The sequence below is a fragment of the Pongo pygmaeus genome, chromosome 3 (assembly GCF_028885625.2).
Source record: "Pongo pygmaeus isolate AG05252 chromosome 3, NHGRI_mPonPyg2-v2.0_pri, whole genome shotgun sequence".
NCBI lineage: Eukaryota > Metazoa > Chordata > Mammalia > Primates > Hominidae > Pongo > Pongo pygmaeus.
Genome location: NC_072376.2, coordinates 17,352,774 through 17,379,929, shown reverse-complemented (window position 1 = coordinate 17,379,929; position 27,156 = coordinate 17,352,774).

Below are 27,156 nucleotides of genomic sequence, written 5' to 3'. Positions count from 1 at the left end.
TCATAAACCACAATATTCACCCTTTAAAGTACACAATTAATTTGTTCATTGTGGCATATCCAAAAAATAGTGCAACCATCTTCACTATCTACTTCTTGAACATTTTCAGTACCCCCAAATCAAACCTCCTATCCATTAGCAATCACACCTCACCCCCAGCCCCCTGGAAACCACTAAACTATTTCTATCTCTGTGGATTTGTCCATTCTGGTCATTTCATACAAAGGGAATAATATAATTTGTGGCCTTCTCCCACCTAATGAAATCCACTCTCAATCTCAGTCTATTTGGCTTCTGAAACTATCTCAAAATTTGTTTCAAACACAGTGGTGTAGAGAGGGGTGTTATTTATGGAACTCATAAAACTCCACATAATTTTCTACTTTTTAGTCAGTTTAATGACTATACTTTAAATTCCTAAGATTTACTTATAAAGCCACTTGTTCTTTCTAGTTTCTGCCTAGCTTTTTCATTATTTCTTTTCATTAGTTCTTACACTATTTCTTTTCTTTTTTAAAAAAATTTTTAATCAATAACAATTTTTTATAAAGATGGGGACTCACTATGTTTCCCAGGCTGGTCTCAAACTACTGGATTCAAGCAATCCACCTGCCTCAGCCTCCCACAGTGCTGGGATTACAGGGATGTGCAACCGCACCAGGCTCTTTTCCCATTTTTAAATATTTTTTGCATTATAACATACATTCAGAAAAGAGCATAAATCATAAGTATATATAACTCAATAAATTATAACAACCTAATCCACAAATAAAATATCATTACCATCCCAAAATTGCCTCAAACGCCTCCTCATGCCAACTCACACTCATGCTCTTTCTCATTCTATAAAATATCCACTATCCTTATTTTGACTTCTAAAACCACATAACAGTTGCTTGATTTTAAACTTTATAAAATCAATCATATGGTAGGTTTTTTTGCATGTATTTCTTTAGCTCACTTGTTCATTTTTAATAGATGGTGTATATTCTGTTTCTTTTTTTTACCTGGAATGTCTTAAATACACTATCCAAAAGTCTTTGTCAGACTAGTTTACAAAATAATTTCATTGGGAGTAAATTTGTGTTCTGATTTTAAAATTTTGTTCATTGTCCTTTTCAGCATTTTTTCCATCTGTTTTAAAATTCTGCTTACACACTTACTTGGAGTGAATAGATGTTTTAAAATGTGTTTGTTTTAATGCTATGTGTGTATGTGGTTTTGTAGCTGCTTACACTCATATACTTCTTGTCTATGTTTGTCATTGCGGTACAAACCCAGATGGCAGCTGGAACCCAGTTCTTAGTCATAAGGCTTTCTGTGTCTGTCCATCCTGAACCTCTGCTCCCACCTCCACTTCCTAAACTCTTCCCTACCTCACAGCCCACAGATTTTTTAAACCAATTGCCAATCCTACATTATGAGACTTTTTTTTATTCCTGTCTCCTTTGGCAAGTGGTGGAGACTGTGAAACCTTCATCGGTGGCCATAGCACTGCTCTCTCCCACACAAGAAGCATATTTTACCAAGGTCCCAGATCCACCTCCTGCTTTAGAATAGAAAGTCCAGAAGCTTCAGCTACAACTATCATCAACACTGTGTGTTTTTACTGGCCTTGTGTTTAGAACCTCTCACTAAGTCTTTTCTTACTTTTTAGAAATCTATTATTATATCCCTGGGGGGAAAAAAAGCATGAGCTCATTGCCCCATCTTGAACAGATATCTCGACTATTTCCTTAAGACCTTACAATCAGATTTATAGCAATAACGCTTTCCAAAAAGGGTTCTCGCAAATGACCATATAGCTACTTTATCTAACAGTCACTGGATTTCTCTCCAACTTTAGCTTTGTTGATCTTCCTGGGACAATTCAGACTGAGCACAAGCCCTGGTTCATGAAGCTCTCACCTCACTTGTGTTTCACTACCCTATATATTATATTCCTGACTATCTTCCTTCCTCTGTAACTGTTCCTTGTCTATTTCATAGTCACTCTTCTTGGAGCTCCCACTTCCTCCTAAATGTATGAGTTCCTTCAACTAAGTCTGGCTTTGTCCCTCTTTTCTTCCTTTCTATACTCTACACTTCTTGGGTGACCTCTTGTCCTTTTATGGCTTTGAATGCCATTTCTACATGAGTGATTTCGAAGTCTTTGCTTATACCGCTGATACTTTTACCTAATTTCATTCTCATATCTTCCATTGTTTCCTGGACATCTTCACCTTGATATGCTTCCAGATTCTCATGCATACTATATCAACTTCCACCATTACCTCCACCAAACTTTTTCTTCCTCCTCAGCATAACCACTTTCCCATGTACTTGGATTAAAAACTGCTAAGGAACTTCTGTCTCTTGCTTTCCCTTGCCCTCCACAATTACTCAGTCATTAAATCCCACAAGTTGAACACCTATCCCCTTCTTACAGTTACTCTAGCTACTTTTCTAGTTTCATCTCTAATTACCCCTTACCTGAACCACGTAATAGACTCTAGCTTGTTCCCTGACTCTAGTCTCCTTGCTCACCAATCCACCTGACATTCAGTACCCTCCCTGGACCCCAGCCATCTTCCTCTAATACAATTTGGTCATGCCATTTCCTTGCTTGAAAATAGGCAGAGGCTTCTCTGCTCCTGCAGACTAGCATACAACATATTTTGGCTGCCTTTCAAATGACTCAATGACCTGGTAGAAAACCACCTCTCTATATGTAACCTTCTAACCATGATTCCAACAAGTTACCCTTCTAATCATGTTTGATGATGCAACCACACCTAACTTCTTTATTTTCACACATGATCCCTCCATGTGGAATTTTCTTCTCTCCCATCCCTGTAAGTTCAAACCTTACTCCACTTCTTTGAGCCTCAGTTGAAAAGCCACTTCCCCTATACTAATTTTATCAGCCAAAATTATTCTCTCCCACCCTGAAACTCCTTTAGCATTCCATCTATTTCTAGTTATACTATGCTATCCATCCCTGTTCATCTGCTAATATACTTACAAATGTGAAGCATAATTGCTGTGAGACTATAATCCCTAATTATCAGAGCTTATCTTACCTTAGGGTCTCTGGCAAAACTTGGCACAATCCCCCACTCATCCTAAACACTAAATAAGTATTTCCTGACTAGATGAAAGCATAAAAGACATGGCAGAAGAGATTTCTGCCTCAGGTTGAAGCCTTGAATAAATGAGCTAAAAATTCTTCTCCTCCCAGACTCAGTGATTCTCTGATTCTCAAGGTTATGATAAATTAAAATATATTATCATAAAACTTGTGGAACCTTTCCTTTTATAAAAAATTAATAACATAACTAACAACCTTTTGGGATTATTTAAGCATAGTTATTCTTGGACCAGGGGAAGAGTTTAGAATATGTCTCAAGATTATATCTAATCCAACACATTGCCAGTAGACTTCCATAATCTGAAGACTGAAAAGAAGATACAGGAACTTTTTCAGGAGGGAAGTCAGGTAAAATTTGAAATTTTAATACAAAATTTTGTCTAGTATCATGGGATGGGTAGAATGGCAGGGACTACTTCTTATATTCTAATGTGTGGGAAAACCAGACTAGGAATTATAACAGCCCCCGCTTCAAAAATAATTGATTTACAGTTAATGTCTTGGCACTGTTTTCAGAGCATAGTGGCACATTTTCAGGGAAGTCTGAGCAAGAATTGTAAATTGGCCTCCAGGCATGTAAATGTTATTGCATAATTAACTGAGACAGAGATTAATGTGACCAATTTCACAAAAACAATCCCAATTAGGGTGCTGTATCTTGAGAGGTTTAGTTTTAACCCAAGCGCCCACAGAATGTACTGGTTCAGCTCTGTTTTGACACCCGAGTTTCCAAATCCAGTGAAGTCTAAAGACTTCAAGAAGTCACGGGCTTGAATGGAGAAGGCACTTGAGGCATCCTAAAGAATGCCTAAGGAGAGTGCAGCCATCATTGAAGACCATTTGGAAACTGTGCTTTCAGGGAGATGCTCGCCTATGTCTGGGGAAGATGTTTTCCTCTATCAAATCTCTGATCACTCTGACAGTATTTATAGTAAAAGTAACTGCACATGTTCAGAAATCACGACTTCCTTATGAAGTGTCATGAAGTTAATGTATAATTTTTCCTACCACTGTATCATTTCTCTAAACCTCCCAGGCCTAGATAATCTCCTATTATACTGAGAGGCATTTCCACTTTTTATTATGTTTTGCCTGTATATTCTCTCACATATGAATCCCACATATTATTCTATATCTTCTCATTCTCCCTTCATAGCTTAGTTTTAAGAGCTATTAAGTTATATTTAGCAAGAGACAAATATGCCTATTTAGTTGTATACATCACACATGACATCTCAGAAAGTGCTGTTTGAGAAATTATTTTTCATTTTCTCATCACTTTGGTATTTATCCCAGACACATAATGCAGCACCTACTGAATCTTTTCTTCCAGACCTGTTCTCTGGTTTCTCTTATGGGAGAATAAAAATCTATGGAACTGTTCACACAATGGAAAATTTTCTAACAAGAGTCATGAAGAGATGATGGACTGGAGAGAACATATGAGGGACCAGTGTCTAATAAGATAAAAAGCCTCATTTTATACTTATCATTCCACTATTCCAAATACCAACTCTCTTACTACAGTTCTTAAACCCTTTGAAAAAAATTGTAGTCCAAAGAAAATTCTTTGGAATCCAAAAATTTACTTCTTTTGCCTTCTTTCTTTTTCTTTTTTTTTTTTGACGGAGTCTCACTCTCTTGCCCAGGCTGGAGTGCAGTGGCGCGCAACCTCAGCTCACTGCAACCTCCATCTCCCGGGTTCAAGCAATTCTCCTGCTTCAGCCTCCTGAGAAGCTGGGATTACAGGCAAGCACCACCATGCATAGCTAATATATTTTGTATTTTTAGTAGAGACGGGGTTTCACCATGTTGGTCAGGCTGGTCTGGAACTCCTGACCTCATGATCCGCCCGCCTCAGCCCCCCCAAAATTCTGAGATTACAGGCATGAGCTACCACACCCAGCCCTTTTGCCTTCTTTCTAAAGGAATTGATGGATAATCAAGTTTTAGTTCTACTAATGCTGTTATTACTACTTATAGTTGTAGTCTTTTTGGTTGGGTGCTATTGAAACAAAGCCAGCTCAAATTAGCATGAGCAAACTGAAAGGGAATTGACTGGCTCCTAGGGCTCAGGAGAATATTTTATTAACTCACAGGATTCCAAGAAGAGCTTTAAGACTGTGGGTGGGCTGAGTGCTGCCTGGACTCTCCCAATCTCCTTTACCTCTATTTGCCTTTGCTTTTTGCCCTCATTCTCTGCCATTATAGATGCAGTTCCACCATCTTGTCATCTTCAGGCCTACACCAGACCCGCTGAGCAATACAAGTGAGTAAAGATAGCCTACTTTCCCCATGGTCCACATACAGATTCCTAGAAAGAACATGATGAGCTCTACTGAAGTCAAATATTTACCATTAGATAGGGGACTATGATAGGCCAGACACTGGTCAAGGGAAAGGCATGTTAGCAAAAGCAAGGAGATAGCAAGCTCGCAGGAAAGCTAAAAACAATAGCTTTCAACTTTCATTACAAATAATGAGAATTTGTATCTGTGTAACTCAAAGTTCATTCAAGGAGACCCACAAATGAGCAAATGTGTTTTGCTTGGTCTTTTAAGAGTTAAACTAGTTCTGTCATCACTTTAAAATCCTGACATTCCCTCCCATCCCCCAAAAATCTATTTTCTAAGTATTCTTCAAAAATAGAGACATCTGATTTCACTCCCAAACACTAACAAATACAGTAAGTTGAGGACTCCCATTTACATTGGACACACGATCCCCATTTATCCTAGTCTATTTCATTTATTTATGTCACTGGATTAATCCCTGCAGGTATTTGAGAGTATGACCCTTGACTGGGGTAGCCCTTCACATTTACAAGCATTATTTCTTTTGCAACTGGAGCAGTATAGGAAAGGGGACATGGATAAATCCCGTTTTTGATTCTTCTTCCACAATGCAGAGAAAACCCTAGGAAGAAGGTGTAGGGGTACCAGGTTGACAACAAACAACCCAAACAAGAGCACTTAGGGTACAAGTAAATTTGTGCAAAGAAAGGAATGTTTTCCTCATCTAGATGGGCATCAACTAAAGCATGCCTGTTCAAGTATGTTTGAGGTTCTGCATTCAGCTTGCCCAGTAGTTTCTGGTTCTTCTCCCTCTCATTGAGCTGGAGTATTAAAAGATTAAGAAGGATGGAATCTGACCAAGAATTGTCAAATTTGGACAATCAGATGAGCATCTATCAAGGCACATAATGTAAATAATATATAAATTGAAATTCACATTAAATACAAGAAGTAAACTACATAGTGATAGGACTTTGTAGGATGGAACTCTTGACAAAATGCACTAATGGAATCATAAAGTTTATTTAAAAAAGCATCAAAATGAAGTCTGGAATCATATACTATAGCAGAGGCTGTCAGTTTTCTACTCTCATAAGTCTCATAGTAGAGGCTTCCAGTTTCTTATTCTTTCTTACTATTTAAAACAAAATAAAGCAAATCTAAATCTTAAATTTTAGCTGGGCACACTATCACTTAGAATAAAAATCTATATTTCCCACCTCCATTGCAGCACTGTAACTGAGTATTTGCCAATGATTATAAGTAAATGCACTATCTAGAACTCATAGAAAGCATGCATTATTTTCTTCTTCCTCCGTCCTACAGCTTGGAATGAAGATGTGATGGTAGGATGCTAGGAGCCATTTTGTACCAGACAATCTCGAGAATAAATGCTGTAGGCCAAAGATGGCACAGGAAACAAATAGAAACCTTAGTCCCTGATAAAATGGTAAAATCATTAAACCTACCTCCAAGCATATATTGGAGAGAAATAAGCTTCTATTTTACTGAAGTCACTATTCAGAGAAATGTCTTTGTAGTAAACAGCAAAATGCAATTCTTAATTGACAGACATTTGAGCTATCAGGAGATAATACTTGCTTGGAATGCAGGCCTAGGAAAGGAGTTGAAAATGCAAATGTCTTCAAATGATAGGTAGATAATTAGAACAAATAAGTGATATAAATAAAGAAGAGGAATTGGGCAGGCCAAAATGTGATCAGAAAACAGAGAGAACACTAATTGGCTCAACATAGACAATTAGAGCTCGATGATTAAGTATGTCTTTTCATATCAGACCCTCATTCTCAATAAACTGGTTCTTCTAAGTCACAAAAGTGATCATGTCATTTCCCTGCTTACTGCCAACTCCACTGCTCAGATTAAAGGTCAAGGTCCTCACCATGGCCTATAAGGCCAGTCTCCTTAAGGCCCTGCCTGTCCCTCTCATTCCTGCCTTCTTTCCCCACATCCCCCACACTTTAGCTCTCTGTAGATGTGTAAGCCCACCTTGGTCACTCTGAAATGTCCTCCCTGTCTTTTGTCTTCAACCTTGTCTTCCCAATAGAAATCCCTGATCATCACTTTCCCAGAGAAATCCCAAGTCATCACCTTCAGTGTGAAGTCTCTTCTGAACACTATGGATGTTCACATAATGGAGATGTTGCTTTCAGGTGCAGAAATCAGAAAATGTTAGCTGCAGAGGTGCCATTTTAGATGAGCTTAAGTGATAAGTAACCATTTTAAAGTCTTAGGTAGAGGAAGGAAAAAAGTATAAAAGACACATCATGAGCAAAGGCAGAGATCTGAGAAACGTGTTGTTCATTCAAGGGGCAGCAAATGGTCCAGCTTGGTTATCACACAGTATACACACTTAAGGCCATCTTGCTAGGGAGAGCTCTACATGCTTGACTAATGATGTAAAGTTTAAAACATTTAATAAGTTAAATGTTGCAGGGCCTTGTGCTAAATACAGTAGTGACAAAGTCAAAGGCATAAACTCTACCCTTAAGGAATTCAAGTCTACTAGGACAAACAGACATGTGATATGTCATTTCAATATGACTTTGGTAAATATTATGGTATTGATATGTACAGTATGCTCTAGGAGCTCAAGAGAATGGTACTGCTCTCAGTTACTAAATGTCTGCTACCCTAGGGACTCTAATGGACATTATTTCATTTAAGACTCAGACCAGCCCTTGAAGGAAGATATTTTTATGTCCAACTTAAATAATGAGAAAACTGAGATTCAGATAATTTAAGCAACATAGTCCAAGGTTGCACAGATAAATTAGTAGCATTCTTTCTACTACATCATGCTAAAAGGAGGTTATTTAATTTGGTGGGCAGTGAGGTATCATGGGAGGGTTTGAGCAGAAAAATGGCATCCTCTGAGCTATGCCTTAGGAGGATTAATATGGTAGCAATGTGAAGGAATAAAGGATGGCAGAGGCACCAATCAGAAGACTATTGTACATTCAAACTTGAGGTGATGATGCTCTGAGAATTAGCTATTTTTTTAAAAAAGTTCTAATTAGGCTTGTTGTGTGTGGCAGTCATTAGTGCTGTTCACCAAATAAATTCTCCAAATATTCTGTTTCTTCCTCTCCTGGGCATAGGGTAGGTTTGCACCTCATTGCCTCCTTAGATTTAGGTGTGGTCATGTTACTTCATTTGGCTAATGAAATGTCAGCAGGAATGACAGGTTTCACCACACTGCCTGTTTTCCCTTCTGCCATGGCAACAAAGAATGATCTAGAGAGTTTTGGTCCATTAGTCTGGGACCCACAGTGAGAATGATGTAGAATAGATCTCCTTCTGAGCCATGATAGACAAGAAGAATTTGTGAAAAATAAAACTTGTTTATTTTAAGTCACCAGGATTTTGGACTTGTCTGTTACCATGGTATAACCTAGGTAACCCCAACAGATGTCATGTGTTCTCCTGAGACCTCGTCATTTCAAGCGCTGTTGCTCAAACTTTAATGCACATCCTTATACTTAGAGTTCTTGTTAAAATGTAGATTCTAGTTAAGAAGGTATGGGGTGAGACACAAGACACTGTATTTTTAACAACTTCCCAAACCCAGGTGGTACAGATGCTACTGATTCACACTTTTGTATTGCAAGAGTCTAAAACTGCACTGTCTAGAATGATAGCAAACAGCCACATGTGGCTGTTTAAATTTAAATTCACTAAAATTGAATAAAATGAAAAATCCAGTTCTCAATTATACCAGCTCCAATTCATAAGCTCAAAAGCCACATGAGGCCAGCGGCTACTGTATTCAACAACAGAGACATAACACATTTTCATCATCACAAAAAGTTTTATCGAACAGTGCTACCATAGAGCAACACGCAGAAGCACAAAGTGACAACTGGTCCTGGCAGCTTGGGAGCTGAGAATGGTTGAGATTCAGGAAAGCAGAGCTACTACTATCAAACAGAAACCAAATAGAGAGTTGAGTCCCAGGACACAAAGCTGAGATGGAAGGAAATGTGACATTTGATCTGGGTACAAGACAAATTCTTGCCCTGCCTAATCGTTTTTTTCCCCTGTGGATCATTTCAAGATATCCCATTTCAGGGCAGGCACTTCCAGGGAGCCTCCTCTCTTTTTGCCCTGATGTTGTCTGTCCATTTTGGCTAATCTATTTACTTCCCCTAGAAAACACACGACACCAAGTATAACGCTTGTTTTTGATCTCCTTTCCCCAAGAAATCAATAGCACTCAGAAAGAGCGTGCCTGTAAGCACAGCCAAAACAGCTATAGAATTACACAGTGCAGTAGGCACGTGGCTGTGATTGGGTGATGGCTGTTGCCTGCTGCTAGTGATGTTCTATACCCTGGCACCCACTTGCTCCTCTCCCCTCCCGTTCACTGGCAGCTCAAACAAGAGAAAACCTCCTGGTTCATTTTATCCTTTCTTCCTCACCTCCACTCACTCTGAAAATAGTAGACCCCTTTTTTAGATTTTGACCTGGACAGACCTTAATAACCTGAGAATTCCATGGGCACAGGAGAACTGTATGCAAAAGTTTGATGTATGTTGCATGACCCCCAATGGGACCCAAGACTAACAGAGAAGTGGGGAACAACTATAGCTTATTCCATCCAGATTCTAGTAGCCCAGTGCATGAGTTGAGGAACAAAGACAACTAAAAAGGAACAAGGATATTAGCAGAAAGAGAGAAGAATAGACAGGAGTAAGGAACTGCTTAGGAGTGACTTGCTGAAAAAAACACCGACAACCACATGGAGTGGAAGACAATGCCAACAAAGATAACAACTCAGACCATATGCCTCATTAAGCATGAACTCACTTTTCACCTTTCCCCATGTTACTAAGGCTTTAGTCGCACTGTCAGGGAATAACCTAAAACTGGCTGAAATTAAGTTCCCCCGCTCAGCAGTAAAGAAGATTATAACAAACATTAAGTTAAAGTTGCATCCTCCTACACCATGGCAGACAGTGCAACTGCTTGAAGAGTCTGTAACTTTTATCAGATTCTCAAAGGACTCCTTGGAGGCTCTCTGACAAAGCATATGGTGCATCTGTGAGTATAGACTTGAGTTGGCCTTGTCCTTTCAAGGATCTTTCTCTTCCACTTTCTTGCTTCCTGCATAGACCAAGAGGCTTGACCTAACTGCCAAAACCCCACTGGTAATACTGCTATGTTCAGGACTTGCAGAAATGTAGTACTTCAGTCCTTCTCCAACAATTTCACCTGAAGACCTCCAACTGCAGGAGAGAATGAATTTGAACCTACCCCCTTCTCTCCACTCCAGGGATCTGAGGCAGAGCTCAAAATGGTCATGATCTTTGAAGCACGTCAAGTTCTTTGAAGTCTGTGCTACATTTTTAAGCATTCTGAGTTTTTACTCTATGATCCAGTCATGCTGTTCAGATATAAAAATTATGATTTTTATTATAGATCTTCAAGCATAGCTTGAGTATCCTTTATCCAAAATGCTTATAACTAGAAATGTTTCAGATTTCAATTTTTCCCCAGATTTCAGAATTTTCAATTTATACTTACCCAGTTAAACACCCCAAATCTGAATATTCCAAGTCCAAAATGCCCCAAAGAGCATTTCCTTTGATCGCCATGTTGGCACTCAAAATATTTCAAGTTTTGGAACATTTTGGATTTGAGATGCTCAACCTGTACAATCAATACCCAGAAAGCCACATCATGCTTAATCTGTGAATTAATAATGTAGGTTCTTCTTATCACACATCACCCTGGACCCCCCCAAAATTTGTAACTCTGTGTGAGAAGCACGGTAGACTTTGTTGATTCTTTGGACATTTTGTGTGCATCTACCATGTGCCTTGCCTTTGCCAGGCACTGATAATACAGAGATATTAAAAACCTGCCCTCAAGGAACTCACTGTCTAGAAGATATAGAGAAGTAAAGAGTCATAATTCTGTGTGTGGGTGTGCAATGGCAAAGGGAAGGACAGGCTAATAGAGAACAGTGTACAACAACAAGACCTATTGAAGGTGCACTCAGATAATGTAGACAAAGGTCTTTGCTTAATTATTCTTCTGAGAGGTGGGAGTCCCTTTAAGGAAGCAGAGTCCCTTTAGGGAAGGAGAAAAGAACTTGGGTTTTCTTGACTATCTATTAAAGATGGCCCCACTACACTCAGGCAGCAGATTTGCACATGGCCCTACCTTCTCTGCTGGATCGTGATGTGGTCCCAGCCAGTCAGTCATTTCCTTTGGGCTGTGATTATTACACACACACCCCATAATATAAAGTAGGGTGGAGAAGGAAAGCCCAGGAGCAAGCAGAGACGTCTACAAGCCACACATCTTTCCTCAGAGGGTGAATACAAATTCAATCTATTGGAAACACAAGATGGGCCCTTGAACAAGTCTCTGGTAAATTTAGGCTGAGCCAGTTAAAAAATCCATATCCCTCTAGTGCAGAGGTCAGCAAACTTTTTTCTGTAAAGGGCAAGATAATCAATAGTATAGGATTTGCCAGCCATACTGTCTCTGTTCCAAATATTCAACCCTGCAAGAAAGCGACCATAAGCAATATCCCCAACAAATGGGCATGATTGTGTTCCCACAAAACTTTATGAATAGGCATTGAAATTTGATTTCAACTAACTTTCACTCATGAAGAAATACCATTTTTCTTTTGATATTTTTCTGCAGCCATTTAAGTGTAATAACTGTTCTTGCCACACAAAAACAGACAGAGGTTTGTCCGCCCTGTTGTCTTAGAAGGCTACAGCTATTCAATCGTGTGATGCCACATTCTATAGAAGTCTACAAGGCCACGTGGCCATGATGACTGGAAACTCTGAAAATAGGAAGATTCGTTGCATGTGCAAAATACTCCTTTTCATTCTGAACAATCTTTTCAGTTTGTCGGATAGATGCTGCAGGAAGTCTAGTGGTTGCCAGGGCGTAAAGTTTTTAGTATTTTTATTGTTTGAGTCCAACAAATAAGAGAAGGAATTGAAGGATTTCAGCATAACTGGGACAGGGCAAGAGCAGCGACCCCTCGCGATAACAATCGGGACAAAGTGCTGGGGCAGGCAGGACCCCGCTCCCGCTCCCCCAGCACCTGCGTGAGCCGCCAACGGAGCGCGCAGAACTCCCTGGGCGCAGCCTCCCGCCTCGCCTTCCAGGATGAGCTCCATACAAAAGCAGCGCTGCGCTGCACGGGCTTTTGTATTCCTGTGAATAAGGCAAGCTTGCTGAGCAGCACACGCTGCAGATAACGCATCAATTCCAGGAAATGTTATCGCCAAACACTGCCTGCGTCATGAGCCATCCGTGAGGCCAGCTGCTCCGGAGTGGAATTTTCCAGCTGTTGGAGTTCTCGGTAGTGCCCAGTGCTGCTCAGCATTTCGGAGACCCAAATTGGATTTCTCTTTTTTTCCCCCAGCTTTAGGGATCAACTTGGGTAGTAATTTAGGCATTTTCTTCAAGGACTTAGGAAGTGAACTGATTGTTGATGTAATTTCTGTACATTCTCTTCCCTGCCTCCTCCCCACATGCCTATTATCTCACACACATAACAGGACTGAGCTGCTTCAGTTCAATTCACTTAATATTTACTGAGAGTCCCTTCTTTGTGTTCTGTGCTGAGCTAGTTCCTAGTTGCTGGGGACAGGGCATTAACCCAGAGAAAGCTAGTTTGGACTAGTTGTCCAGCAGGGAAAATAGACATTTAATTAGTAACGCAAGTATGATAAACATTACAGTGAAAGATAGATTAAATGCTATGAATAAAACTGGAAGAGGAATTTAACTTACTCCTAGATGTAGAGAAGTCCTTCCTAGGGAAGGGACTCAAAGTTGGTGGCTATGTGAAGAGGAAGAGATAAGAGTTCCAGAAGAGGGAATGAAGTGTGTGAAGAACCCTAAGAGTGTGATTGGCCTGGCACAGTGGCTCACGCCTGTCATCCCAACATTTGGGAGGCCGAGATGGGAAGACTGTTTAAAACCAGGAGTTAGAGACTACCCTGGGCAACATAGCAAGACCCCATCTCTACAAAAATATTTTTAAAATTAGTCATCAGGAGTGGTGGCACTACCTGTAGTCCCAGCTACTCGGGTGGCTGGGGTGGGAGGATCACTTTAGCCCAGGACTTCAAGGCTGCAGTGAGCTATGACCCTGCCACTGCACTCCAGCCTGGGCAACAGAGCAAGACTCTGTCTCCAAAAAATAAAATAAAATAAGAGTGTGGTGGATTCACAGAAGGGAACTACCATGCTCCAAAAAGTTGGAAGGAAGAGAGCAAGGGCTGGAACTCTCCTTGTTCACCTCAGCCCCTAGCACAGGGCCTGACACAAGTGTTCAGTAACTCTGAAGAGGAATAGCCAGAGGTGACCTTTCCCTTTTTTCTACCTTCTGTATACAACTACCTTCTATAAGCAACTTACTGCAGGACCCCTTACATGGGGCTCCATTAATTGTCTATAGTCTATTTCCCCCTCCAAATCAGAAGGCTGATCCTATTTGTTTTGTATTCCTGGTGCCCAATAAATTTGAAAGTTTCAATAGTCAAAGAAGATAAAAGACATAAAGAAAGAAAAAAGGAAGGATAAGAGGAAGGGGAGAAAGGAAGAAGGAAGTCAAAACAAACTAGAAGGAAAGGATTTCGATGAATTAAGACAATCATTATTGTGGTAGATTAATTTCTTCCCTTTGCAACAAGAAAGTTTACAAATATATGATCTTCTGGGCATGGAAAGAAGAGAAGCCGATCTATTCTCCACCCTGTGATTTTTATGTTTGTTTGTTTGATTTTTTTAAGTGCCAGATTGTATTGCTGCACTAATGCTGCATGACAGACCACCTCCAAATTATTAACCTTTATTTCTTGCTCACAGGTCTTCAGTCCACCGCAACACAGCTGGGCTCAGCTGAACTCTGGGACCCAGGCTTCAGTCTGAGGGTTGGATTCACATTTTCTCCACATTTCCACATTCTCCTTGCATCAAGCCAGTGCCCAACACCTCCTTTGCTCATGGGAGCTCACAAGAGTGTAAGAGCCAAGCCAAATTGAGCAGATACATTTAAGGCCTGTTTTCACACACATTCTATTGGCTGAGCAAATCAGTGAGACAAGAAAGTATCTTCTACTCCCATGGTTTCCAAAGTGTGGGCCCTGTGGCCAAAATTTTTCTCATAATTGTATTAAAGTGTATATTTTCTTACCTTCAGTCTCCCATGAGTATACAGTGGCATTTTGGTGTAGTATCAAAGAAGGATTTAAAATACTCTCTTTTTTTTCCAACTACTTATCAGTGTGAGATCAGGTTTTCTTCATAAACTTAAGCAGAAAATAATATATCACAACAGACTGAATGTAGAGGGAGATCTTAGAATTCAGTTGATTTCTGTTAAGCTAAACACTAAGGAGATTTGAAAATATAAAACAGTGTTACTCTTCTCATTTTTTTTATTTTGAAAAATATTTTTATTTTTCTAAAAAATATTTATGTTAACATGTAATTATTATTTCTCAATGAATCTCAATGAATGCATACTTTTAAATTTTTTCAGTTTTAATTTCTATTACATTTAGATTTGTATATAATACATTAATACACACACATATATATTATATATATATATATATATAATTTTTTAAAAAGTAAAAGACATCCTAAGGTCAAAATATTTGAGAACTGCTGCTGTGCCTTAGAGAGGTGGATTGAAGAGCAAATAGTTGCTAGATAATAACTCAATCAATAATAAAGATACAGTGCCAAGAGCTTTACATATCTAATGATATGGGAACAACCTTATTCACTAAATATTTATGGAAGCTGGAAAAGCAAATCAGTCTTGTGGAGGTATTCAGAAGTTGAAGCTACTGTGTTTTGGGTGTGGTTTGTTACATAACAAAGCCAAACTGACCAGGGATCAGGGCCAGCAAAATCATAGACAGCCACTGCTCTGAGATCAGATCTACTTCCTTAACCTTACAATCCTTAATCAAACTGTGAAGATCAAAATATGCTCAGCCAGCTCACATTGACCTCCTTGGCCACTCACTAGATGCTGTTCAGGGGGCCAGAAAGTTCTTGACTGGTACTTCAGTAACCAAGCTTCAAACTCATAGGGTCTGGGAGATTTTTAAAGCAGAGTCTTCCTCTTAGAGCGTTTGTGGTTCCTCTGCTGGGCCCCGCTTATGGCCCCTCCTATGAAGTAGGTAATTCCTTCCTTCCTCCTGTGGCTGCTGCCCCACAAACCCTTGGTTTTCAGGAGTCCACTCCACTCTGACTCTGCCTTTCGGAATCCTGTCTTGGCCTGGCCAGGTGGTCCTCTTAGGTAGCAGTCAAAGGAGCTCCAGGATCATTCTCCTGTATGGCTCATGTTCAAAACACTTATGTATAGGTGTGCTTAAAAACTCTGGAAACAGAAACTGATACAAGTACAACAAGAGATCCCCTTCTCTCAGGCTTTCTTACCCTCTAGATCTGTAATGTTCAATAGAAACAGAATGCAAGCCACAAATCCAAGCAACAAATGCAAGCCACAAATGTGAGCTACATGGTTAGTTTTACATTTTCTAGTACCCACATTAAAAAAGTAAAAAACAAACAAGTAAAATTAATTTTAATGATGCATTTTTTAACCCAAGATATCTAAAATTTATCATTTAAATGTGTAACCAATATAAAAATTAATATGAGATATTTTACATTCTTTTTGATGCTTAAAATTGACCCCACCACCACCCCACACCAGGTCAACTACAGAAAGCACATATTGAATTCATGAAGAAATCTGGTGGACGTCCTCCCCATTTCCACTGGTACCATCTTTGTACCTTGGTTGCAGTCACATAACTCATTCTAGGTCTGTCTCACAGTTCACGCTGACATTTCAAATCTGTCTGCTTGCCTCAGTTAAAACTTCTAATCTATCATCCTGCAGAAAGAGAAATATAGAAGTGATACTGAGAACCAATGTTGATTTTTGAGGGTGGAAAATAGTGCATCTTATTTATGCTGAAGGGAAATAGCCAATAGAGAGGTGGGGTTAATGAGTCAGGCCAGAAGTTTATTAATGGATGGAGCATGAGCCTGTAAAAGGCAAGAGAGGAGAGGACCAAGGGTGCAGGTGAAGGGATTGGCCTTCAGCAGGAGACAATGGAAGAGGTGAGACGTGACTTCCTTCCTCACAAAAGGGAGAGATTGAGGATGAGGTTTTCTAGGAAGATGAGGTGTACGTTCATAAAGCTCCATTCTCTCTGTGATATTTATTATCAGAGAGAGAGAGGGAGAAGGTGGGTAAGAAGAGGACCTCAGGAAAGAAGTGTCAAGCTGAAAAAGCTGCCCTGGGTACAGGAGCAAACACTGATGAGAGATTAAAAAAAAAAAAAAAAAAAAGCAGTGTGTGCCAAGCAGAGCCAAGTTCCCGGTTGAAGATGGAGACCAGGAGTGTGTTGGAGTCCCCATCTGTATCATGATGTGGCTTTTCTCCAAAGGGCTCTGCTGCCAGAATGTAAGAGCAGAGAAAGCTGATGATTTGTTGAATGCCTGCAGAGCAAGTCAAGGAGTCAAAAGAGTAGCAGGTGCTAACAGACAGGGATCAAATTGATGACTCCTGGAATGTAGTGAAGTAGAGAGGGAGGTGGGATATGTAGAGCAGTACAGGGCAAGTCAAATCTTTTAGGAATATGAGCCAAGTCTCAGAGCCACTTCATCTCTTATTTACAGAAATCAATAAATCCACACATTATAGGTTATTTTGTTTGTTACAGAGAATATAAATAACATTGTTTTTGACCCATCAAGGAGCTTACAGCCTAGCTGGGGAAACAAGATTAATGCATAAATCAATGTGTGTTGCACAAAAAATGTAGTTACATTTTATGGCAAAAATTTCAAGTATTTTAGAAACAAAATGTGAGCTAGGGCTTGCTAACTTGGACAGTAGATACTTCTACCCTAACGCAGCATCCAGGACTGGCTGCCTGACTTCATTCTCTGAAGAAGGAACTTTTACCCAGAACGATCACCAGATAGCAAGATCCTCACTGGTGGATAGGATAGGGTGTTAGCCATTCTATCTTCAGTGTCTGGCATAGACGTGTAAGGAATTGTGTCTAAAGGTCTGAATGAGTGAATAAATGAATGAATCTCTAAGAACTGTGAAACCAAGAGAAGGAATAATGGGAGATGAGCTCAAAAGAGGAAGGGTTGCATGGGCAAGCTGAGCCTGAGTAAACACCTGAGACTGCAGCTGTTTCACCACCTGCTTCCCAGTAGGAATGGGTAGGTTGGCTCCATTTAGAGGGCCAGGAGTGAAGAAGACAACAGAGTGGTTCCATGAAAAAGGTGGTTGAAGAGCAAGAAAACACAAACATGGGTGGGGCACGGTGGCTCCTGTCTGTAATCCCAGCAATTTGGGAGGCCAAGGTGGGGAGAGATGCTTAAGCCCAGGAGTTCAGGACCACCCCGTGCACTATGGTGAAAACCCCTCTCTGCAAAAAGTACAAAAATTAGCCAGGCATAGTGGTGCATGCCTATGATTCCAGCTACTCAGGAGGCTGAGGTGGGAGAATCGCTTGAGTCCTGGAGGTTGAGGCTGCAGTGAGCCATGATAGCACCACTGCACCAGCCTGGTGACAGAATGAGACTGTCTCAAAGAAAAAAAAGAAAAAGAAAAATAATGAATGTAGACCCCACTGCGTGCTTAGCCCTGTACTGAGTACTTGAGTACTCTGGCAATATAAAGGAAACAAAAAGGTAGTTTCCAATTGTTTAGTTTATGATCTAGTTCAGCAGATATGAGGTGCATAAACCTGTAAGGCTAACAGAGAATATGCAAAACAGGACATGGTATGCTAGAGCTGACTATGTCTATCACAGTTAGAATTACATGACAATTAAACTCTGTGTGTGTGTGTGTGTGTGTGTGCGTGTGTGCACTTAATCATTAGCTAAAGAAGATAATGGTTTGCTCTGAAGCTGATCTTAGCTGTATCTGCACAGTATATATCATTCGATCAATATAATCAAGGTAGACTTTTCATCATCAAAATCTCCTGAAGAGCTTTTTCAAAATCACAAGCAGGGACCCTCCATGGATTCTGATTCAGTAAGTCTAGTATAAGACAAAATAACCTCTTTGTTTTCATAATCTCCAAGGGTGATTCAGATGTTCATGTAATGGGGAGAACCAGTTATTTAAACAATTTGGATATGGGGAGATTAGCAATGAATAAGGAGAAAAGGACTTTTTTACAGCCAGATGAACTGTTTCAATAGAGCCAGCAATCATGCAAATTATGAAATAAAACATCAAACAAAAAAAGTAAGCCTTGCTTTATGAAAATATACACCTGAATGAAAATAGAGCTTTAAGGATTGTGTACATTGACAATCACTACGTAAAAGTAAAATGCATTGATAGAGGTCCTAGAAAAATATTTAACTACATTTTTATTTTATATTTTTTGTCTACAAAAATATTAAGTCTACATCTAAGATTTTAACTATTGATATGGTTTGGCTGTGTTCCCACCCAACTCTCATCTTGAATTGTAGCTCCCATAATCCCCATGTGTCCTGGGAGGGACATGCAAATTACCTGGTGGGAGGTAATTGAATCATGAGGGCAGGTTTCCCCATGCTGTTCTCATGTTAGTGAATACATCTCTTAAGATCTGCTGGTTTTATAAAGGGAAGGTCCCCTGCACATGCTTTCTTGACTGCTGCCATATAAGATGTGCCTTTGCTCCTCCTTTGCCTTCTGCCATGATTGTGCGGCCTCCCCAACCATGTAGAACTGTGAATCCATTAAACTTCTTTTTCTTTATAAATTACCCAGTCTTGGGTATTTCTTCATAGCAGTATGGAAATGGACTAAGACTAACACAGTAAATCGGTACCAGGACTTGGTGCTCTGCATCTCAGCCGTGGCTAAGAGGGGCCAATGTACAGCTCAGGCTGTTGCTTCAGAGGATGCAAGCCCCAAGCCTTGGTGGTTTCCATATGGTGTTAGGCCTGAAGATGCACAGAAGTCAAGAATTAAGGTTTGGGAACCTCTGCCTAGATTTCAGAGGATGTATGGAAATGCCTGGATGTGCAGGCAGAGGTGTGCCTTTATGGAGAACCTCTGCTAGGGCAGTGCAGAAGGGAAATGTGAGGTGGAAATCCTCACACAGAGTCCCTACTGGGACACTGCCTAGTGGAGCTGTGAGAAGAGGGCCATCATCTTCCAGACCCCAGAATAGTAGATCCATTGACAGTTTGCACTGTGCACCTGGAAAAGCCACAAACACTCAATGCCAGCCCATGAAAGCAGCCAGGAGGGGGTCTGTACCTTGCAAAGCCACAGGGGCAGAGCTGCCTAAGACCATGGGAACCTAACTCTTGCATCAGTGTGGCCTGAAAGTGAGACATGGAGTCAAAGGAGATCATTTTGGAGCTTTAAGATTTAACTGCCTCACTGGATTTTGGACTTGCACGGGGCCTGTAGCCCCCTTGTTTTGACCAATATCTCCCATTCAGAATCGGTGTATTTACCCAATGACTGTACCTCAATTGTGTCCAGAAAGTAACTAACTTGATTTGATTTTATAGGTTCATAAGTGGAAGGGACTTGCCTTGTCTCAGATGAGACTTTGAACTATGGACTTTTGAGTTAATGCTAAAATGAGTTAAGACTTTGGGGAACTGTTGGAAAGGCATGATTGTGTTTTGAAATGTGAGGACATAGGATTTTGGAGGGGCCATGGTGGAAAGATATGGTTTGGCTGTGTCCCCACCCAAATCTTATCTTGAATTGTAGCTCCCATAATCCCCAAGTGTCCTGGGAGGGACCCAGTGGGAGATAATTGAATCATAGGGATGGGATTTCCCATGCTATTCTTGTGCTAGTGAATAAGTCTCATGAGATCTGATGGTTTTATAAAGGCCAGTTCCCCCACACACACTCTCTTGCCTGCCACCAGGTAAGACACCCCTTTGCTCCTCATTCATTTTCCACCGTGATTGTGAGGCCTCCCCAATCGTGTGGAACTGTGAGTTCATTAAACCTCTTTTTCTTTATAAATTACCCACTCTCAGGAACAAAAATAGACTAATACAACTATATATGAGGCTTTTTAAAAAAGTAAAATGTAACACTTTGTGTTATCCATTACAGTTTTTTTTTTTGACAGAATCTGTCTGTCACCCAGGCTGGAGTGCAGTGGCATGATCTTGGCTCCTGGATTCAAGCCTCTGCCTCCTGAATTTAAGCAATTCTCCTGCCTCAGCCTCCCGAGTAGCTGGGATTCCAGGTGCACACCACCATGCCCAGCTAATTTTTGTATTTTTAGTAGAGACAAGGTTTCACCATGTTGGCCAAGCTGGTCTCAAACTCCTTATCTCAACTGAACCACCTACTTCAGCCTCCCAAAGTGCTGGGATTAGAGGCATGAGCCACCTCACCCAGCTTTACATTTGTTTTAACAAAATGCTTATAAGATATTAAAAATAGTGAGTCTTTAAGATGTGCCTCAGTGATTTGATCATTATTTATTCATTGTGTTTTAGTAGATGTGACTATTTCCCCCAGGGAGTATCTCCATCAAAAGGGCTAAGGCAAATGCCAGGAGCCTCTGCCACTTAAAATAAATGAAGTAGTGGGATATTTTGATCTAAAGAGATGCTTGATACAATTTTGCCACAATTTGAGTAGAAAGTTGCATTTGAAGCATTCACTGTGCGTTTCATTGAAATAAATGGGTTATGGTGATGATGGTTAAACAAATCACCACTTAGGGGACAGCTTTTGTTTATAGATATAATAATGGCAGAAGGGGAAATGTCCATGCAGATGTGCTCATTCCTGCTTAGGTAAGACTCAATCACAAGGAGACAGGATTTAGCTCCTTTAACTATATTTACAAGCAAAACAGAGTCTCTCTTATTATCTGTACGCAGCAGGAAAAATGTTATTATATTTTGGTACGGGAAATATGAAGGTAGTGGAGTGATAAAAAAGTAGGAAAGAGGAAGTTAGGCCAGAACTACCTTGTTCTCTAAAGCAACAAATCAACTAAATCCACAAATGCACTAAAAAAAATAACAAAAGCTCTTCCAGGTACAAAGTACTTTCAAAAGTATTTTTGTTGCCTTATTTAACTTTTGCTACACTCCTTAAGTTTAGATATTATTCAGATCCTCATTTTATACATGAAGAAACGGTTACTAAAACTTATGTTTATAGGTGCCATACAGTTCCAAAAGTGATTTCACAAACACAATTTAATTTTTTAATTGTTTTATTAATATTTTTAGTTAATAAATCATAATTGTATACATTTATGGGGTATAATGTGATGTTTCCATATATGTAAACTATGTAGAATGATTAAATCAAGCTAATTAACACATCTATCACCTTGCTTATTTTTGTGATGAAATTTGAAATGTATTCTTATTTTGAAATATTATTATTAACGATAGTCACATTGCTGTGTGACAGATCTCAAAACCTGTCCCTCTTTTCTTTCTGAAATTGTACCCTCCTACCAACTCCTTATTCCCTCCCACCCACTCACCCCCACAGCCCCCAGTAAGCATCATTCTACTCTCTACTTCTGCAAATTCAACTGTTTTAGATTCCATATATAAGTTAATTTTAAAATTACTATCCACATTTAATATAGAAGGAAATTAATTCCAGAAATTTAAGTGAATTGCCAGAGGTCTTATAATTGTCAGACCCATGGCTCAAACCTCTCTTCTGACTCTTGGACGGTTGTTCAGATCTGTTTTACCCAACCTGCGGGGACTCAGACTGCGTCTGCACAAGGGATAGTCAACGTCACCATTACAGACCCAAGTTGGATATTCTATCTTCTGTCCACCTAATAATATTAACCCCTTGAGAACTTAGGTACACTTGTGTTGTGTTCTACCCCTTTCCTGGCTCAGGGGGAGATTTTGTAAAAGTTCTGTAAGTCCTCCCTTGACTAGGGGCAAAGCCGTACCTTCAGACTACTAATACCTTGTAGGGGTCCCAGCAACTCATCTGCCCATCCAGGAGGGGTTACCAAGAATCTAAATCTAAGAGAAGGCATACCCACTCAATGGATTGGACAAGACTAAAACAGAACCTTGGGATACAGATGACTCTTTAACAACAATAGGCTGAGCCCTATGGTTGATAGCTGGTCCTCACCAGGCAGCAGCCAGAGAACAACTTTTGCCTGGCTCAGCTTCCACACAGCACCCTAACTCTGGTGGCTTCACAGCTTTTCTCTTGTAGCTGTTAAGCCTTTAGGATACCTTCCAGTCATCTCTTTCCCAGCCTGTGACACAGTTAATCTAGCTCTCAAAGAGGAAAACCTGACTTCTGAAACACACATTGAAATTTTCTTATAACAGTAGGTCACCTAACCAAGCCACCCAATTGTAGAGTTATCTCAACTTTTGCTCCTCATGACTCATATAAGGATGAAGCCTTTAGGGTATGAAAAAAAAAAAAAAACTCTGATGGGTTTAGGATATGAGAGAGAAAGACACAGTTTGATACCTTAATAGACTATGCAATCACATTATTTTTGCATAATTCAGGTTGTTCCCAGCCTACACCTCTTGTCTCTCTAGTAACAATGGAAAATGCATCCTTACATCCTCTTGATATTTGTTACCATAGTGAGCATATAATGGGTTTGAAGCAAATACTAATTTTATTTGATTCAAGTACAGCTGATTCCACGACCTTCCATAGTGGCAAAGACACCTAATTGTCAGATGGAACCCATCGTCCCTTGAGACTCACTGTTGCCCACACACACTCTTGGGTAAAGCATTCATTTGCAAGCTGGCTAAGCAATTTCATGATGTCAGACATTAAAGCAGAATGTTTAAAGTCATGTTCTCCCAAGAAGAACGTACTCCATTACCCTCATTCCAATTCGGTCCAACAAGTTATTTAGTGCCAAATGGCAGATTTCCTCCTCTCACTTTTCTCCTCAGCAGGTATTTCAAGATAAGGGGATAAAGTTTTCAGGAGGAATAGAAAGACTATCAAAAAGCATCTCTTCTCTCGTATTCTCTCTCTCCATCCTAAAGCTGCATTCAAGGAGGTAAATTGTAGGAACATGTTCTACAGAGCTGGTGGCATCTTCTATTTGAGAGATGCTTTTGACTCTAAACAGATGAAAGGGAAAGGCCCAGAGGTGAAGACAGAAAACCACAGAATACCTAAGGCAGCTCTCAGCACCCACCCCAGCACCAGACCCCAGACCTCTTGGCTGCCTGTGGCCTCCAGGACATGCTCTGCTGGCTGTCCTGCACTGGGGGATTTCTTCACAATCCCACTCACCATACAAAAGAGTGTACTCTCAGCTCTGGCCCCACTGGGCAGACAACCAGGGCTTACCTGGGCAGGACTTGGTAAGGACCAGAAGCAAATCATGATGCAGCACCTGGAGCAGCTAAGCCACTCCCTAGAGAGATCTTTTCTCAGAAACACAACCAAGCATAACTTCAGCTCTGAACATGTCATAGAGGTGCTGGCCATGACCTGGTCCCAGCCAGCAGGGTACCAGCTAGAGCCTAGACTGAGAAATACCCAGATATGGGCTCCTCTGGGCATCATTTTCTCCTTTTAGGTGAGAAGAAGTGTTCAGTTTCAACCTCCTACCTATATTCTCCCATGCCATTTTCCCTAATATGTTTCAAATTACAGATTGTATAATAAACAGGAAACAACAAAACAAAAAAGTTAGACTATCATAGTAGTCTAACAAAGTGATGATGGTTTTCTGGACTAGGGAGTACTTGTGAAACAGATTTAAGATGTATTTTGGAAGTAGAGTTAACAGTTCTCACTGATAAATTGGTTGAGTAGGGCATGAAAAAAAGGGAAAAAAATCAAAGATAAATCCTAGGTTTTAGTACCTGGGTATATTTCCTCTTTTATATTCATTTAGCCAATATTTAATGAGCACCTTTCATATGGAAGGTACTGTTCTGGACTCTGCAGAAAAGATCCTTGACCTCATGGAGTTTATAATCTAGCTGTAGGATATTGAAGGAAAAAAATAAAACACAACAGAGCAATAGCATGTAGCATATGATACATACTAAGTACTGTGTTAAGTGTTTTTACATGTATTTGCTATTTTAATCCTCATACTACTCTTATCTTCATTTTATGGACCAGGACCCTGAGGGTCAGAAAGGCTACCTAACTTGCCCAAGTATTGTTAATGAACCACCACTTAATTGGTCTGGGAAGGGGGGAAATTCTGTTTTGACAAAGCTAAGTTTAAGAAGTCTGTGAGATATCCAGATAGAGTTGTGAAATATCCAGATGGAGTTGTCTAGTAGGGAGTTAGCTACATACATCTGGAACTCAGAAAATGGATTAAAGTTTGAAATATAGATTGAAGCATCTCAAACATAGAGCCATCAGTTAACTGAAATCTCTTAGGAGAGAGAGAGTAGATGGAGACAACCAGAACAGGACAGTTCCTTTCAAAGAGATGCAACATCAAGAGAGCAGACAGAGGAAATGGGGACAGCAGAGAGGGCTAGTGTGGTAGAAAGAAAAGCCAAGAAAGAGAATTGTGGAATCCCAGAGAGAGAGAATGCAGATGCTTCCAGCCTTAAATGAAATCTTCCATTTCCAAGTGCTATATTAGGGTTGTCCAGAGAACCAGAACCCACAGGATGTGTATATATAAGGAGAAAGAGATATATTTTAAAGAACTGGCTGATGTACTTATACAGACTGGCAAGGCCAAAATCTGCAGGGTGGACCAGCAGACTGAAAACCCAGGAAGAGCCAATGCTGCAGTTCATTCTGAAGACCATCTGCTGCAGAATTCTCTCTTACGCAGGGGAGCTCAGTCTTTTGTTCTATTCAGGCCTTCAGCTGATTGGATGAAGCCCACCCACCTCATGGAAGACAATCTGCTTTACTCAAAGTCCACCAATTTAAATATAAATTTACATCAAAATATAAATATTAAATATAAATATAAATCCAAAAACAGTCTCACAGAAACATCCAGCATAATGTTTGACTGCATATCCATACACCATGGCCCAGCCAGTGGACACAAAAAACTAACCATAACAAATGCATAACAGTTACTTTAAACACTGGTACCCTGTATAGTAAGAGAATGCTTTTTTTTTCCTTCTAAACACAGATGCAGACAGTCCTAGCTCTCAGAATTATACTAATTGTTCTTAGGAAAATACACATGTCCTTGTCCATATCTAAGAGGCAAAAGTGAGGTCCTGGCAGATGGACATAAAGGGCCAGCCTTTTCTTACCTTGTGCTGAAGGAGTGTGTATTAGTCTGTTCTCATGCTGCTAATAAAGACATACCTGAGACCGGGTGATTTATAAAGGAAAGAGGTTTAATTGACTCACAGTTCAGCATGGCTGGGAAGGTCTCAGGAAACTTACAATCATGGCAGAAGGGGACGCAAACATGTCCTTCTTCACATGGCAGTAGCAAGGAGAAGTGTAGAGCGAAGTGAGGGAAAAGCCCCTTATAAATATCATATATTTATAAATTATATACCATCAGATATAAATGATATATGATATCATTTATAATGATATAAATGATATATGGTATCACTTATAATGACATAAATGATATATGGTATCACTTATAATGATATAAATGATATATGATGTGGTAAATGGTATATCATCAGATCTTGTGAGAACTTACTATCACGAGAACAACAAAGGGTTAACTACCCTCATGATTCAATGACCTCCCACCGGGTCTCTTCCATGACAAGTGGGGATTATGAGAACTACAATTCAAGATGACATTTGAGTGGGGACACAGCTAAGCCATATCAGAGAGCCTGAAGAAAGGAGCTGGGCTCTGCTTGGCCTAGCATAGCCTGGACCATACTCTTTTGTGCCTTACACAAGAGGAGTTGGGGGAGATCTTAATATGCAAAACCTGACTTTAGAAAATGCAGTGACTCATTTATTGTCTTGGGGGCCCATGTGGCCAGATTATATTCTTAAGAGAGGAGAAGGGGTGTCACCTGATCAGAATAGCTATTTCCATATCAATTATCCTTTTAAGGGAGAAATCCTGGAACAGGTAACGGGGCAATAGATAGATGTGAAATGTGGGAGTAAGCGATTGTAAAGGGGGTGCTGCTGTCACTCCCTTTAGATTGAATTCTGGAGAATGAAGATGGTGTGTACACTCAGTGATAGAGGATGAAAGGGCCTCCAGCATGTGACTACACCAGATGAGGTAGAAGGGCCTCCAGCATATGACTATGTCCAGGTAGACTGCCCATGTGGTAAACAATTCTAAGGTTAGGTTTAGGCTTGTGGGTGCTACCTCTAGTGGCAACATAACTTGTATTCTATTTCCAGATCTCCAAGCCTTTAGTCAGAAGTGGAGAAACGGATAAGATCTGTGCCATGCCCTAAAAAGAGTAGCTAAGGGAAGAGCAGTGTTTTGTCCCAGGAATGGTCACCAAGTACAGCAGTAATCTCTGAGGGATCACCGGTCACACAGGCAGCAATGCAGTGATTAAGCAATTTGGCCAGTATGAACCTGAGGCCCTTGCTGTGGATTACTCCTGAATAGAAGCCCCAGGAAACTCTAGCTAGACAGATATTTTAAATGGGATTAATATGGAGGAAGATTATGCCATATGAAAATGAGCACTGCTAGGTTAGGAAACACAGAGGACTAGATGTCCAGAAAATGCCTCCCAAGACCGGAGACTCAA